The sequence below is a fragment of the Kogia breviceps genome, chromosome 3, assembly GCF_026419965.1.
Source record: "Kogia breviceps isolate mKogBre1 chromosome 3, mKogBre1 haplotype 1, whole genome shotgun sequence".
Taxonomy (NCBI): Eukaryota; Metazoa; Chordata; class Mammalia; order Artiodactyla; family Physeteridae; genus Kogia; species Kogia breviceps.
The window spans coordinates 53878135-53893056 of record NC_081312.1 but is presented as its reverse complement, the minus strand read 5'-3'; the positions used below and the strand labels follow the sequence as shown (position 1 = coordinate 53893056).

The window sequence follows — 14922 nt, the reverse complement described above, 5'->3', positions numbered from 1 at the left end:
AGAGAAAAACAAATACCATATGCTAACACATATATATGGAATCTAAAAACAAACAAACAAACAAAGGTCATGTTGAACCTAGGGGCAAAACGGGAATAAAGATGCAGACCTACTAGAGAATGGACTTGAGGATATGGGGAAGGGGAAGCATAAGCTGGGACAAAGTGAGAGAGTGGCATGGACATATATACACTACCAAACGTAAAATAGATAGCTAGTGGGAAGCAGCTGCATATTACAGAGAGATCAGCTTGGTGCTTTGTGACCACGTAGAGGGGTTGGATGGAGAGGGTGGGAGGGAGAGAGATGCAAGAGGGAAGAGATATGGGGACATATGTGTATGTATAACTTATTCTCTTTGTTATAAAGCAGAAACTAACACACCATTTTAAAACAATTATACTCCAATAAAGATGTTTAAAGAAAATAAAAATAGTAAAACTTGTAAACTACTTTCCTCTGTGCCCACAATATTAGATAATCTTCTGTTTTCATAGTGCTCAGATCCATTAACTCAACCTATCAAAACAGGTTGTATTTGCATATGCAGAAGTAGGCTACAACATCATTAATGTAGGATAACATGCTATTTTAAAATTATTTAGCCATCTATTTTTTGTCCATGTTAATAAAATTCCTTATCCTTCTTCCCTGGGTGCCAGAATAATTCCAAGATAACTGACTAAGGCTTAAATTAATCGCCACTAGATGGTAGCCTTGTCAGGGATCATTGATCTATATAGCGATTCCTTGGGTGGTTGTGATAAGAAAATGAGAAAATGCATGTATTATAATTACCACAAATCCAGCACAGAATGAGTGCAGGGTAAATACCAGTCATTATTTTTATTTTTTTAATTTTTTTTAATTTTTTTAATTTTAAATGAACACTTAATGAATATTTACTGCATATTAGCTGTGGTATTAGATAATCTTAAAACTGGTTTAATAATCAACTATTTAAAATTTTTCAATTTTGTATTTTTACTGAACTTTGATTATTTGTGTGGTCAATTATATAGCCACACATTTAATGTTATATATTTTAGAAAAATTATTTTAATAATTATTTGGTATTAGTTATAAGCAGAGACTCTGTTAATGCAATAAGTACTCCTTAAGACGTTTAAATGTATTTTTAGTTTTTTTTTACTTTAACATCTTTCTACCATTTTCTGATTGTCAAAGCTCCACATAAAGCTTTTCTCCACAGTTACTCAGTACATATATTTCACACTCTCATGGTATCAGTGATCATATTCTCCTATACTGTAATGTTTCATGCAAAGTGAACCAAAAATAAAACAAAGCACAACAAACAAAAACTCATGGAATATGAACTTCTTTCCACACTCTGCAGAGGGTACAAAAATGGATGATCCTTTCCTTATATATCAAAATAAGTTTTAAGTATGTCCCTTCCATTTTAATACCCCGACCTTACTAATTCTAAATGTATAAATGTAGATGTACATCTGTAAAGACATTAAAATTTTATGGCATCCACTAGATATGAAAGATAAGAAATAACAATGGAATGCAAAGTATTCTAATTCTAATATTTTAACATTAATACTTTATTTTTAAAAATTAAAATTATTTATCTATATTGTAAAAATATAAAACACTAAATGTTATACACAATAAAATAAGAAAATTCTTCCTTGCTCATCCCATTGTATACCATAGAGGAAACCTCTCTTTTATTGTTTCCTTTCTTAGTGTATGATCACACACACAAAAACACGTCTTTGAAATCTGTTGATGTGAATAAATCACATTCTTTTTAATAGCTTCATAATACATATGTGCCATAATTTATTTTTTCTATTTTCTTAAAATAGACATGTATAATTTTTAACTATAGCACATAAATATATGTATGTGTATATAGTGGGTATATTTATGTATACTTGTATATATTTGTGCACATGTTCAAGTATTGATGAAATAGTAACTTTCCAGAAGTGGATTTTGCTCAGGTGTTTTAGAAGGTTGTTCTTTTTTATTTGTTGGTAAGAGATATTTATATATTGTTAATATGAATAATTTTTGTAATTGCACATTACAAATTTTTATGCCAGTTTGCCACTAGGCTTTTTAATTCTGTCGTAAGTTCTTTCTTAAGATGAATAATTTTACATTATAAAATCTCATATGTATACATACATGTAGTATCTTTTTTAGGAAAACTTTCCACATTCCAACATTACAAAATAAAACTATTTATTTCCTTCTAGCATATTTATGGTCTATTATATGTACTTCAATTAATCAGAAGCTTGCTGTTATGTAAAGTTTTGAATAGAAGTTTAGCTTTTGTTTTTTTCCAAATACATGATCAAATGTCCAAACTCCTTTATTATTAAATAGTCCATCTTTCTCCTGCTAAACTTAAAAGCCAAATTTACCTAATAGTAAACTCATTTATACTCCTATGCATGTCTTTTTGACCCACCTTCTCTTCTATTTATTTATGCCTCTAATATTGAACCAATCAATACTAACTCTTATTAATAATGTTGTTTAAAAATTTTTTTACAATAGCTAATTAACAGACTAGATTTTTTGATAAAACAGAATCAGTTCATCAATTTTCTTAGAATTATTAATCACTATGATAGTATAATAATTAAAATATTACATATCAGAATCTAATATTTAAATATAAAGCCAATGATCATAGGAAAATTTATAGACTTAAACACTTAATCATATATATGTACATATTCACATATGTATAGAACAAATTAAATCTTCAAATTAAAAAATGGGAAAATTATAAAGAAAATAAAATAAATAATAAAGATAAAATCAGAAATTAATGAAGAAAAGAGTATTGACTAAAATATTAGTCAATATTTTAAAAATATACATAAATTAGACAAATGTTCAGCTCAGTTAATATAAAAGATAAAGCATAAATATACAAAATGTACAAAATGTATATTTGCTGCAATTTTTTAGTAGAAAAGAAATCTCATATATGCCTGGCTTGCTAAGTTTTTTTAAATCAAGAAGACTTGTTGGATTTTGTAGAATAATTTTTCTGTTTATGAAGTACATTATACTGATAGATTTATGATGGTGAATTACTTTTTTAAAAAAATAAATTTATTTATTTATATATTTTTGGCTGCATTGGCTCTTCATTGCTGTGCGTGGGCCCTCTCCAGCTGCAGCGAGTGGGGGCCACTCCTTGCTGCAGTGCACGGGCCTCTCACTGCAGTGGCCTGTCCCGTTGCATAGCACAGGCTCTAGGTGCACAGGCTTCAGCAGTGGTGGCATGCAGGCTCAGCAGTTGTGGCCCACGGGCTCCAGAGCACAGGCTCAGCAGTTGTAGCGCACAGGCCTAGCCACTCTGCGGCATGTGGGATCCTCCCGGACCAGGGCTCAAACCCATGTCCATCACGTTGGCAGGCAGACTCTCAACCACTGTGCCACCAGGGAAGTCCCGTGAATTACTTTTATACTCAAAGGATAAGTACTACTTTATCCTGATATATTATTTTTGGCACTCTACTTGATTTTGTCTGAAAATATTTTATCTGGAGTTTTTAGATTTAAATTTATAAGTTAAAAGAATTACAAATTTTCTGCATACTTTTCCAATTATTGCATAAAAGTACTATTCTTTAAAAACCAGTTGGACATCTTTCCCACTTTATCTTTGAAATATTTTGTGTAAGTTATGAATGAACTGCCCTTGAAGATATGATTAACATGCCAATAAAAAGTCTTTCCGGTGTCCTTTATGAAATTTTTGACTACAAGTTCAACTTCTTTAATGGTTACATTTCATTTAAGTGTGCTGTATTTGTGAGTCAAATTGGTCATTTAAAATTTCCTGCAAAACTATCAATTACATTTAGGTTTTCTAATTTATTGGCATACAGTTTATTCTAGTTAGTTTTATATATATCTCCATTTTATCAGTTTTGTTTTCTTTTTCATTCTTAATATATTTATCTGTGCTTTCCCCTTTTTAATTCCCTGTGACTATTATTGCTAGACATTTGTAATTCTTCAAAGAACAAGCATAAAAATCAATTTCTTTTGTTTTTTTGCACCTGTGTTTTAATATCTGCTTTTATCAACATTATTTGCTTTTTTGAATTTTCTTTTACTCTGCTCTACAGTACTTAAAACATTTTTGGAGTTGTTTGCTGTTTTCAAAATTCTTTTGTGATAAATATATTTTTTGCAATATATTTACCTATAGTTTTCATGAGTTTGACAAAGTTGTTTTCCTAAATATTACTTTAATTAATTTTAATGTGGTTATACTAGATAAATTTTTATTTATATTTTCCTGACATTGCTTCTTTTCAGACTTCATGGCCTATTTTTATTTTTAGGAGTGTTTGTTAAAAATAAATATTAATAATTTTGTTAGTATACAGTACAATCAATAAAGTTAGTAAGGTGGAAGATGACTAGTCAAAATTGAGTGATGAACAGGCAAGGGGTAGTATTGTCTTAGTGGAGTAACCTGAGATATTTTTTAGATACTTCATAAAGTTATTGCATGAAAACCATATTTAGAGTTTGATCTTAAAAAATAAAAGACTTCTACAACAAAAAAAGAATGTAAAGTCTTAGATGCTCCTGAGACTCCTTACACACTCACGGTTTTCTATGATTCTTTAAATTTTAGAAATCACAGAGTTGAAAGGTATTATGGAATCATAAAAAATTACTGGGCCACTGTCTGACCACTCTCCTAATTTTTATCAAAAGTGTTATATCAGAAGGAAGACCACTGTGAAACATATCCAGTGGGAAGACAAAGCCAAGAAGAAAAGTATCACTATTTCCAAGAACAATATAGCTAGAACATGCAATACTCAAACACAAGAAAAAAATTGATTTAACTAAATATTTCATTCATTGCCCAAATGTTTATATATAGTCACTGTAAACACAGGACTAATGTGTTGCTTGATAGCATTCACCAAAGAATTTACACAATTGCCTAAAGATTAGAGACCAGATATTCTACATTCAGAAAGAAAAAAGAGATGAGTTTTATCTGCAGTAGAAAACATCTATTACATTGTATAAAATATCCTCATTTAGATCATTTTAAGATGTTTAAATGAGTTACAGGGAGAATACATAATAGAAAATTTGAGGAAAATAAAAATTATAGTTTAATATGAAACATAACTGCTTGCATATATCTCTTCAGGATAGAATTCAAAATGCCATGTTTATAGAAACATTCTTTCTTTTTAGTCTTACAAAAGAATTTTAAATACTCAATATAATCCTTTTTCTCAGTATGAATAAAATACAAATATTGTATGAATGGAAGCACATAAAATTATTTCTCTTTGTGCTATTAAAAATCAAGACTCTCCCTGTACAATAGTTTTTAGGTGACAAAAGTGGCTTTTCTACCTTTGTATTTCTATGATGTATGCATCCATTTCACAGGACTCTTTTTTTATAGAAGTGTTTATCGTGAGGACCACAGAAGACTAGCACAGTTATTTACAGGGATTTTGAGTATCTATAGTTAAGCCAGTATTAGATGAAATGAACCCATACTTGAATAAACCACTTGTTCTTCAGTTAAAGAAAGGAGAATTTAAGAGTGAAATCTGTAATATTATAATTCAAAGATGCTCATAAGTTATTCTAATTTATGTTTTTGCCATGGTGCTGGACATTATTGTAACCTTATTGTTGAATGTGTTTGCATTACATGCAGGGTCATTCTTGTTAGACAAGTGGATAGGCATTCTTGCATTGTCATTGTATCAATGTTAGTCATAAGTTTAGTCAGCAATCTGCCATCCACTCTGTCCCAAGCACAATGTTAGGTGTGTGATCATTTCTACATTCTCTTTATCTATCTCAAAAATGCATGTGCTTTCCAGTTTTATCATGTTCTATACCTTGTCTTGTTTTGTTGTCAGGTGCTTTGCAAGAAAATTGAAGAGTTGGATAGTGTTTGGGCTTCAGATCTGGGAGAGAATCAAAATTATATGTGGAACCTAGAAAAATGGTACAGATGAACTGGTTTGCAGGGCAGAAATAGAGACACAGGTGTAGAGAACAAACGTATGGACACCAAGGGGGAAAATGGCGGAGGATGGTGGTGGTGGGATGAATTGGGAGATTGGGATTGACATGTATACACCAATATGTATAACATGGATAACTAATAAGAACCTGCTGTATAAAAAAATAAATAAAATTCAAAAAAAAATTAAATGAGGTTGGGGCTTTAAGAACATTCTGTTTGCTTGATCGAAATCAAGTACTTTCTTTGGCTTTCAATTAATTCCAACTGAAGTAACCTCAAATGTCTCACAGTTACTTTCCTTTAATCATTCTTTTTTCTTTTTAAATTTATTTATTTTATTTATTTATTTTTGGCTGCGTTGGGTCTTCGTTGCTGCGTGTGGGCTTTCTCTAATTGCGGTGAGCGGAGGCTACTCTTCCTTGCGGTGCACAGGCCTCTCACTGCTGTGGCCTCTCCCGTTGCGGAGCACAGGCTCCGGACGCACAGGCTCAGCGGCCATGGCTCACGGGCTTAGTTGCTCCGCGGCATGTGGGATCTTCCTGGACCAGGGCTCGAACCCTTGTCTCCTGCATTGGCAGGCAGATTCTTAACCACTGCACCACCAGGGAAGCCCTGTAGTCATTCTTATGTGCTCTTTATTTTGTGTATCAGTAATATTATTATAATTGGAGGTAAGCTACTGTGATGATTTCCCTAAACATACATTAGATAATACAAAGAATATTAGGAAGTTGACTATTTCTTTGAAGTACAAAATAATTTCATTGAATTATTCACGATAAAGGAGCTAGTCAGCAGGCTTCCCTGGTGGTGCAGTGGTTGAGAGTCCGCCTGCCGATGCGGGGGACACGGGTTCATGCCCAGGTCCGGGAAGATCCCACATGCTGCAGAGCAGCTAGGCCGGTGAGCCATGGCCGCTGAGCCTGCGCGTCCGGAGCCTGTGCTCCGCAACGGGAGAGGCCACAAGAGGGAGAGTCCTGCGTACCAAAAAAAAAAAATAACAAATACAAACAAAAAAAACACAACGAGCTAGTCAGGAAATATACATTATTCATGGCCAAGCATTGCTCTTAAATAGTAAAGAATAGTAAAGGAGGGAATTATAATATACTTAATACTTCTGCAAATATTTTTTACATTAAAACATAAGATAGAAATGAAAATCATTTGTATGGGTATCCTCATTCAACTCCCAAATTAGTGATCAGCTCTTAGCTCTTCAAATAATTTAGGAATGAATTGCATAATCGTTACAAAGTCTTTATTTCTTTATATTTTTTACTTGAATTCTACCCTATGAAAGAGTGGTCAGCAGCTTGGATTTTAAAGAAGCTGAAACCATTATGGAAAGAGCAAACATAGATGGATACTTACTGGGTAAAGAGGGACATTTAGACATGCTGATGTTGGAGAAAGTAAACTGAGCAATTTACTGCTTTCAGCAGTTTTCCTTTTATATATGCCTTCACCAGCTTGAAATTTTATATAAAAACAGGATTGTTCTAGACAAGGTTAATTGTGTCTGCATTAACAAAATAGGAACATTTTTAAATGAGAAGAGATCAACATAATATACTATAATAAGGATTGTAAAATAGAAAGAAAAGCAAGATTTGAAATCAGGTTGACTTACAAAGCAATAACAATGCATATTATGAAGCTAGAATGATAGCAATTATTTTCAGAGAGAGAATAACCTCTGTTTCTGGAGGTGAAAATTATTATGTATTTACATATTAGTTTAGTTTGACCTCTAAGAATCTGTTTTTACATAGCTGACTTTGTAAATTCACTCAGGTTCATGTATTCTTCATTTACCATATGTTCACAATTATGCTTAAACTTAAGTTAATCGGTGCTCCAGGGTCAATACAGGGTCAGATGAAAATCGTGCTAATGAAGATGATTACTTCAGCAGAGCCCAGTTTATAAACTGTTTATTCTTTTCTGAATCAGGAGGTATTATGGCAGAGTTCCAGTCAGCAAAACGGGGGCTCTGTAATAATAAAACATCCTCTTGTATCTTACTATACATTCCAAAGTTTGCCTCTAAAGGGGCCAAATTATTTTCTCAGAAGGCAATTTCTACATGCAAGGAGGCAATATGAGTTCAAACTTCAGTCTTTGAATTTGATCACATTCACCTTGCTTAGAAGAAATCTATTTAAAGGCTATGTTTCCATATGTAGTGGCATAGTAAAATATGTTGACTATTATTTGTAAACCAATCATAATTCATATGATCACATAATCATAGTTAGGAAAGAAAATGAAAGCAGAAGAGCTAAAATAATTTTGTTCAAAAGTCTCAAAGTTTTATTTATTCAAACTCAGATCCTAATATAAGCCCAAACATGATTATTCATCATGGTAAATTTCACCATGACCACTTCACCTCTATGATTTTTGCTGTACAACATCCAACAGCCATTGAACATAGATGTATGAGAATGTCAGAGTATTTTTGCATTGATTACTTTATCTAACCACTCCATTTTGTAGAGGATGTTTGAATACCAGAAGGACTGATTTTCCTAGTATCACACAAGTAGCTGTGAAAATGTGATTAGAACCTACATCTTTTGATTTCCAGGTTAAGATTTATTCCTCTACATCACACTGCATCTTGCTACTATTTTCTTAGTCTGTTTGTAGATGATTTAACATGTGGATTTTTCTGGAGTAATGCAAATAAGCAATTCTTAAAAAAAAAAAAAGAAAAGTAATTCCTGGTTTGGGGGCTACTTAAGTCTGTAACACATAGCTGATAGCATAAAAGGCTTGTATGGATAACATTGCTCATGATAAAACACTTGGTTGAAAGATCATTTGATTGTGTGTTGTGATTTCAGTTTAGAACTAAAAATGTTGTTTGAAAATAATTCATGATCCACAAAAAGTAAACATTGTGTATAATACATCCAGGTTTTATATTTAGTTATATCACTCATGTATAAACACTCACATTCCTAGAAACTTCAAAAGCAAAATTGCAAATAAATGTATAGAATTCCTCTCTGTGCCTGAAAATTTAAAAATATATATTGACCATATATCCAAAAGCTGGCCTGGTAACATTATTCAATTTTCTTTTCAATTAGAAGCACAGCAGCACCAATAACATAGCAAAGAAAGTACATCCCCACCAAGCCAGCAGATATAACTTTTCCACTAGTTCTGTGATATTTTAGAAATACTTCCCCACATCCGGCTGAATTTTTTTTCCTGTATTTTAATACAGTTGCTAATTGTAGCTAAAAAAAGGGCACAAAAGGGCAGATACTACTAATCTATTACCCCATCAAATATGAATTGCCATACTAGTCACATCAGACTAGAAAGAAATGTGAAAATAGAAAGCTGAATATAAATTATCTGGATGAATTTCTAATTTATGAATATATTTCTTTATGACTATACAAAAGGAGAAATTGCAGACAAAAAGCACAATGAAATCTGAAATTTTCCTGGGCTCAGGGATTTTAAAAAAAAGCTAATATTGATTAAATTGATAGTTTTTCTTATTTGGAAAAGATCAATCTATCTGCTACAGTCTGAATATTTATGTCCCCCCTCAAATTCCTATGTTAATCTGATGATCAATGTGATGGACTTTGGGAAGTGATTAGGTCATGAGCACAGAGCCCTCATAAATGAGATTAGTGCCCTTATAAAAGAGGCTCCAGAGTGATCCCTAGCCTCTTCCGACTTATTAGGACATAATGAGAAGTCTGCAACTTGGAAGAGGGCCCTCACCTGACCATGCTGGCACCCTAATTTTGGACTTCCAGCCTCTAGAACTGAGAGAAATATATGTTTGTGGTTTATAAGCCTATTAAGACAGTCTCTTTAAAGTTAAGATCTCCTACATGAAAATTTTCCCAATTCTGTTTAGTTAAATGCAGTATTCTTCAGGCCCTAGATGTGGAAAACTATTACTTTTACTACCTATAAAGTCCATTGAGTTCACAGCTCATGGTTTCCCAGGGCTTGTACTACTTCCTTACACAGTACATTTTCAACATCCTCACTCTCACTCCAAAGTGATCAATCATTGCTTAAAACTTGCGAAGGTAAAAAGGGTGGTTATTACTTTACTATATTCCACTTGGATATCTGTGATTCTTGTCGGCTCTATCCATATTCACAGATAGTTTGAAATTCAAAGAGATCTGAACAGTGATGCCTAGAGTCAAGTCTTTTTGATAATAATTCTTTATAAATTATGTTATTATATATTATATAATATTATAACATGTATTATAAAATTATATATAAAATTATATCTATTGAAAATTAAAAAGTGCAACACTATAAATCAAATGAGATAGAGTAATTGCAGGTGTTAGCAAGGAAAAACACGGTCAAGTACAAATCTATAATTGAAGATGAGCACAATGACTTGAAGCAAATCTATAAAGCATCACATAATAATATACTGAATCTCCAGGCTAGATATTTATTCTTCCTCTTTTTAATGTCATCTCTCTCTATCCATTTTTCTTTTTATTCTTTCCCATTCACTAGAACAAGTTCCCTTCGTTTACTGCTTATAAGTTCCTTATTCTGTTTCTTCAGAATTTCACATTGCATCTTCAGAATTTCACAGTGTGCCTGGTACCTGGTCATAAATCTTTGCTCATGAATAAAAATATCCAGATGAAACTGGATCTAGTGGGCATAAATGAGTAAAGTATAATGAGACACTTCAATGAATGGCCTGGTTATAAGACTATCTCTAATGAATATTTTTGAGAATAACTTTTCTGGATACCAGCAATAATAAGTTACAGGGAAAAAGTACCCTGTCGATAATCCCCCTATAAAATATAAAATAGTAGGACATTATGCAGAGCCTGAGTGAGATAAGATTTTATTAATATACAAGCATTGAATCAATGAAGAGACAAATCATGCTGTGAATGGAAGCCCTGAGAGTATAAAGATCTTGGTTCTTCTACTTATTTACTTAACTTGATTTCAATAATAATCTCAAAATGTCACTTTTTCTTATTCAAAAGCTAAGGTGCTTCTAAAATTGTTCTTAAATTAAAAAGAGGCAAAAATAGCTACAAATAGTTTGAAACAGAGGAGTAAAAAATAAAATTTCCCTACCATATATTAAAACATATTTAACCAATACTGTAGTTAAAAGACAATTGAACTATAGTATAAGAATAAACAGGGGGGCTTCCCGGGTGGCGCAGTGGTTGAGAGTCCGCCTGCCGATGCAGGGGACACAGGTTCGTGCCCCGGTCCGGGAAGATCCCACATGCCGCGGAGCAGCTGGGCCCGTGAGCCATGGCCGCTGAGGCTGCGCGTCTGGAGCCTGTGCTCCGCAATGGCAGAGGCCACAACAGGGAGAGGCCCGTGTACCGCAAAAAAAAAAAAAAGAAAGAAAAAGAAAGAATAAACAGGAAGATTTAACACAAATAGAAAAAGATAAGTAGAAACAACATTATTATCAGCATTTTGGTGTTAGAGTAAATCATATTTCTAAGAACTTGGAAATTAGCTTACTCTCAAAGAGGTGAATTGTGAAATTAGCACATAATTGTGCATATAAAATCACCATAAAGAAGCCATACAATTGTGTATATTATAAAGCATCAGTTGACTAATGACAAAAAAAAAATCAAGCAGTTTTTTTTCTTTTTGGGGGGCTGTGCCACCGGCTTGTGGGATCTTAGTTCCCTGACCAGGTATTGAACCCAGGCCCCAGCAGTGAAAGTGCTACCACTGGGCCACCAGGAATTCCCACCCCAGCCATTTTCGATTATTATTCTGAGCTGTCTGCCCGTCTGCCTTATTGAAATAAAAGCACTGATCCTGGAGACATGAGGGTGTGGTCATTGTGGCAGTTACAGTTCTCGCTGTAAATGAATTCATTGACATCTGGCTTTGTGTATCAGTCTTGTGTAAGTTTGGTTTAGACGTATCACTCCTAGGAGAAAAATCTATTTTTGGTGTGTTGACAAATCAGCACTTAGACTACGTCAGGCAGAAAGTCAGACCCTGGAGTACAGTAAATGCATCATGGAATTACCTTTCTAATAAAAGCTGTAGGAAGCAGCCTGATGGCTTCCTCTTGATGATCTCTGACTTGACTGCTGGGCACACATGATTTTCTTTAGGGCTTTCTCATTTGATATTTAATCAAGTTAGGAAATATAATTGGTGAAATTTTGTTTTATTCAATAAAATTACTGAGAAATTAGCAAGAAAGACTCATTTCTCTCGCATTCACAAAACTCAGTTCCAATTGTACAAAAGTACTGTGAAAAAAAAATGAACAGATTAAAAAGCTAGACAAAAATGTAGGTGAATATTTGCCTTATCTCTGGATGGGAATAACATTCTGTGTATCAAAGTGATAAAATATAGCATAAAAAGAAAGATTAATAGATTTGACCTAAAACATTAAAAATTTTGTGTGAATATAAAAAATTAAAACTGCAAGTTGAAATAAAATTATTAACTATGGTAATAAATAAAGCAATCAGATAATACCTATAGTCTATGAGGATACACTAAAGAAGACGTCAAAGCCTACAAATAATGGAAATGGCATATCTGGAGATAATTCACAAAAGAGGAAATACATATGATTGATAAATTTATGAAAATGTAGTCATTCTGACAGTAAAAGAAATGCAGATTAACACAGAAATGAACAAATTTTTAAACTATCAAATTAGCAATAAATATTAATATTTAAAGTTTGAATGAGACAGGTAAACTCTCATATTACTTGTTGAAAAGTAAAATAATTTAAGCTTTTTGGAAAGTAATTTGTTGATATTTATACAAGTCTACTGATTTATACTGTAAAAGGGAAAGAAAAGTAAATTCCTTGTCCTACAGGAAAGAAAACGTTTCTATCTCAGGCTACCTAGGGTACTCCTTCAAGTAGATTCAAATTTTAAAGAGCAATTCTAAATAGGCAAGTTGGTACTGCTTATATTTCAGTAGTTTTGGGGCCTCTGAAGTTATTTCCAATCTACTTCCAGACAGGTTTGAAGACAAATTTTATCTCTTTTTCTTTCTCCCCCCTTCACTCCCCTCGCCCCATAGTGGTGATGGTGAGGAAACAGAGAGATAAGAAACTAGTTCTCTAAGGTGGAACACACACACACACACACACACACACACACACACACTGTAGTTTGGATTCTTTGGTTCTGCTGGTCCACTTTTCCTTCCTTCTCTTCTGATCAGTTCATTACAGCAGGTGGCACCTTCTCATAGATAAATGTCAGACATGATTTTAAGAAGAGAAATGATTTTTAAATATTTGGAATATTAACATACAGTATTATAATTCTTCCTTGGAGACTTTTTGGAAGTGCTAGAGTTGTGGTGCTTTACGACAGTTGCTTTGTGGCCGTACGGGAGGAGAAGATGGCGGACACCTTAGTAGCTGCTTGGGGAGCGCGGCCAGCAGCAGCCTAGGGGCCTGAGGCCATTAACCCCAACTGGGAAAACTGGAAAGTCTCAACAGGGACCACTATCATGGCCGTGCAGTTTGATGGGGGCGTGGTTCTAGGAGCCGACTCCAGAACAACCACTGGGTCGTACATCGCCAGTCGAGTGACTGACAAGCTTGACCCCTATTCATGACTGTATTTTTTGCTGCCTCTCAGGCTCAGCAGCTGATAGCTAGGCAGTAGCTGACGCAGTCATTTATCAGCATGGTTTCCACCATGCTGATATCAGCATTGAGCTGAATGAGCCTCCGCTGGTACACACGTCAGCCAGCCTTTTTAAGGAGATGAGTTACCGATACCGAGAAGACCTGACGGCAGGAATCATCATTGCGGGCTGGGACTCCCGAGAAGCGGGGCAGCTCTCGCTTTGGCCATGGAGCGGGACGGCTCCAGCGGAGGGGTGATCCGCCTGGCAGCCATCGCAGAATCAGGGGTAGAGTGGCAGGTACTTTTGGGAGACCAGATTCCCAAATTCACCATTGCCACTTTACCACCTCCCTGAATCCTAGGATTCTAAGATACAAGAGACACCCCATACTGATGGCAAAATTCAATAAACAGTTTGTCAGTGGGAAAAAAAAAATGCCTGTGGGGGATGTGAAAGAAGCAAGCAGATTTGACTTCAGTAATTGATGAGGTAATCAGTAGCTTTTGTGCCCCATGAAACATGTTCATGGTTAAAACAAGCTCTCATATCTAGTGTTGTACTCGAGCCTCTCTGTGTACTGTGGTACAGGAAGAACATACATCTGCAGAAGAAACATTCCTGCCAGAATGTGCATTCTTCATTCCTCAAGGATTTCAATGTCTCCCAAAAGATGAAATATTATATTTAAAGGATTAAGATATAATTATTGTATTCTTTTGTAAAATAAAAGATTCCTTTTGAATCTAGGTTCTACCACCTAATGGACTGTGAGCTTATGGAAATTAATTTCTCTTGCACATGTTCCTCATCTGTAAAATGATGATAATATTCCATTTGGTTGTAATGACAATTAAGTGAGATATGTCCTATGATATCTAATTTAGATGGTAAATAATATATGTTTTATTATTACTGTTATTGTTATTATCATCATTATTACCTGTTTATGAAAGAACAGTGGGAGATTAGAATATAGAACCCGATGCCTCCCATAAAGTAGCTAATAATCATTGGGGGACCTGATGTAGCAAGGAGCACAGATAGGCTGAGGTAACATATAACTAAGCAGAGACTAAGAAATGAACTAACCAGCCTCAAGTTTCCAAATCATACCTTTTTTGTTTGTTTTTTTGCGGTACGCAGGCCTCTCACTGTTGTGGCCTCTCCCGTTGCAGAGCACAGGCTCTGGACGCGCAGGCTCAGCGGCCATGGCTCACAGGCCCAGCCGCTCTGCGGCATGTGGGATCTTCCCG

At 34.2% G+C, this 14922-nt stretch overlaps 1 pseudogene; it reads left to right on the top strand.

The window, feature by feature from the left end:
- The first annotated feature begins 13435 nt into the window (after positions 1-13435).
- Positions 13436-14039, top strand: LOC131752782 (proteasome subunit beta type-6 pseudogene; annotated as a pseudogene).
- Positions 14040-14922: the final 883 nt, after the last annotated feature.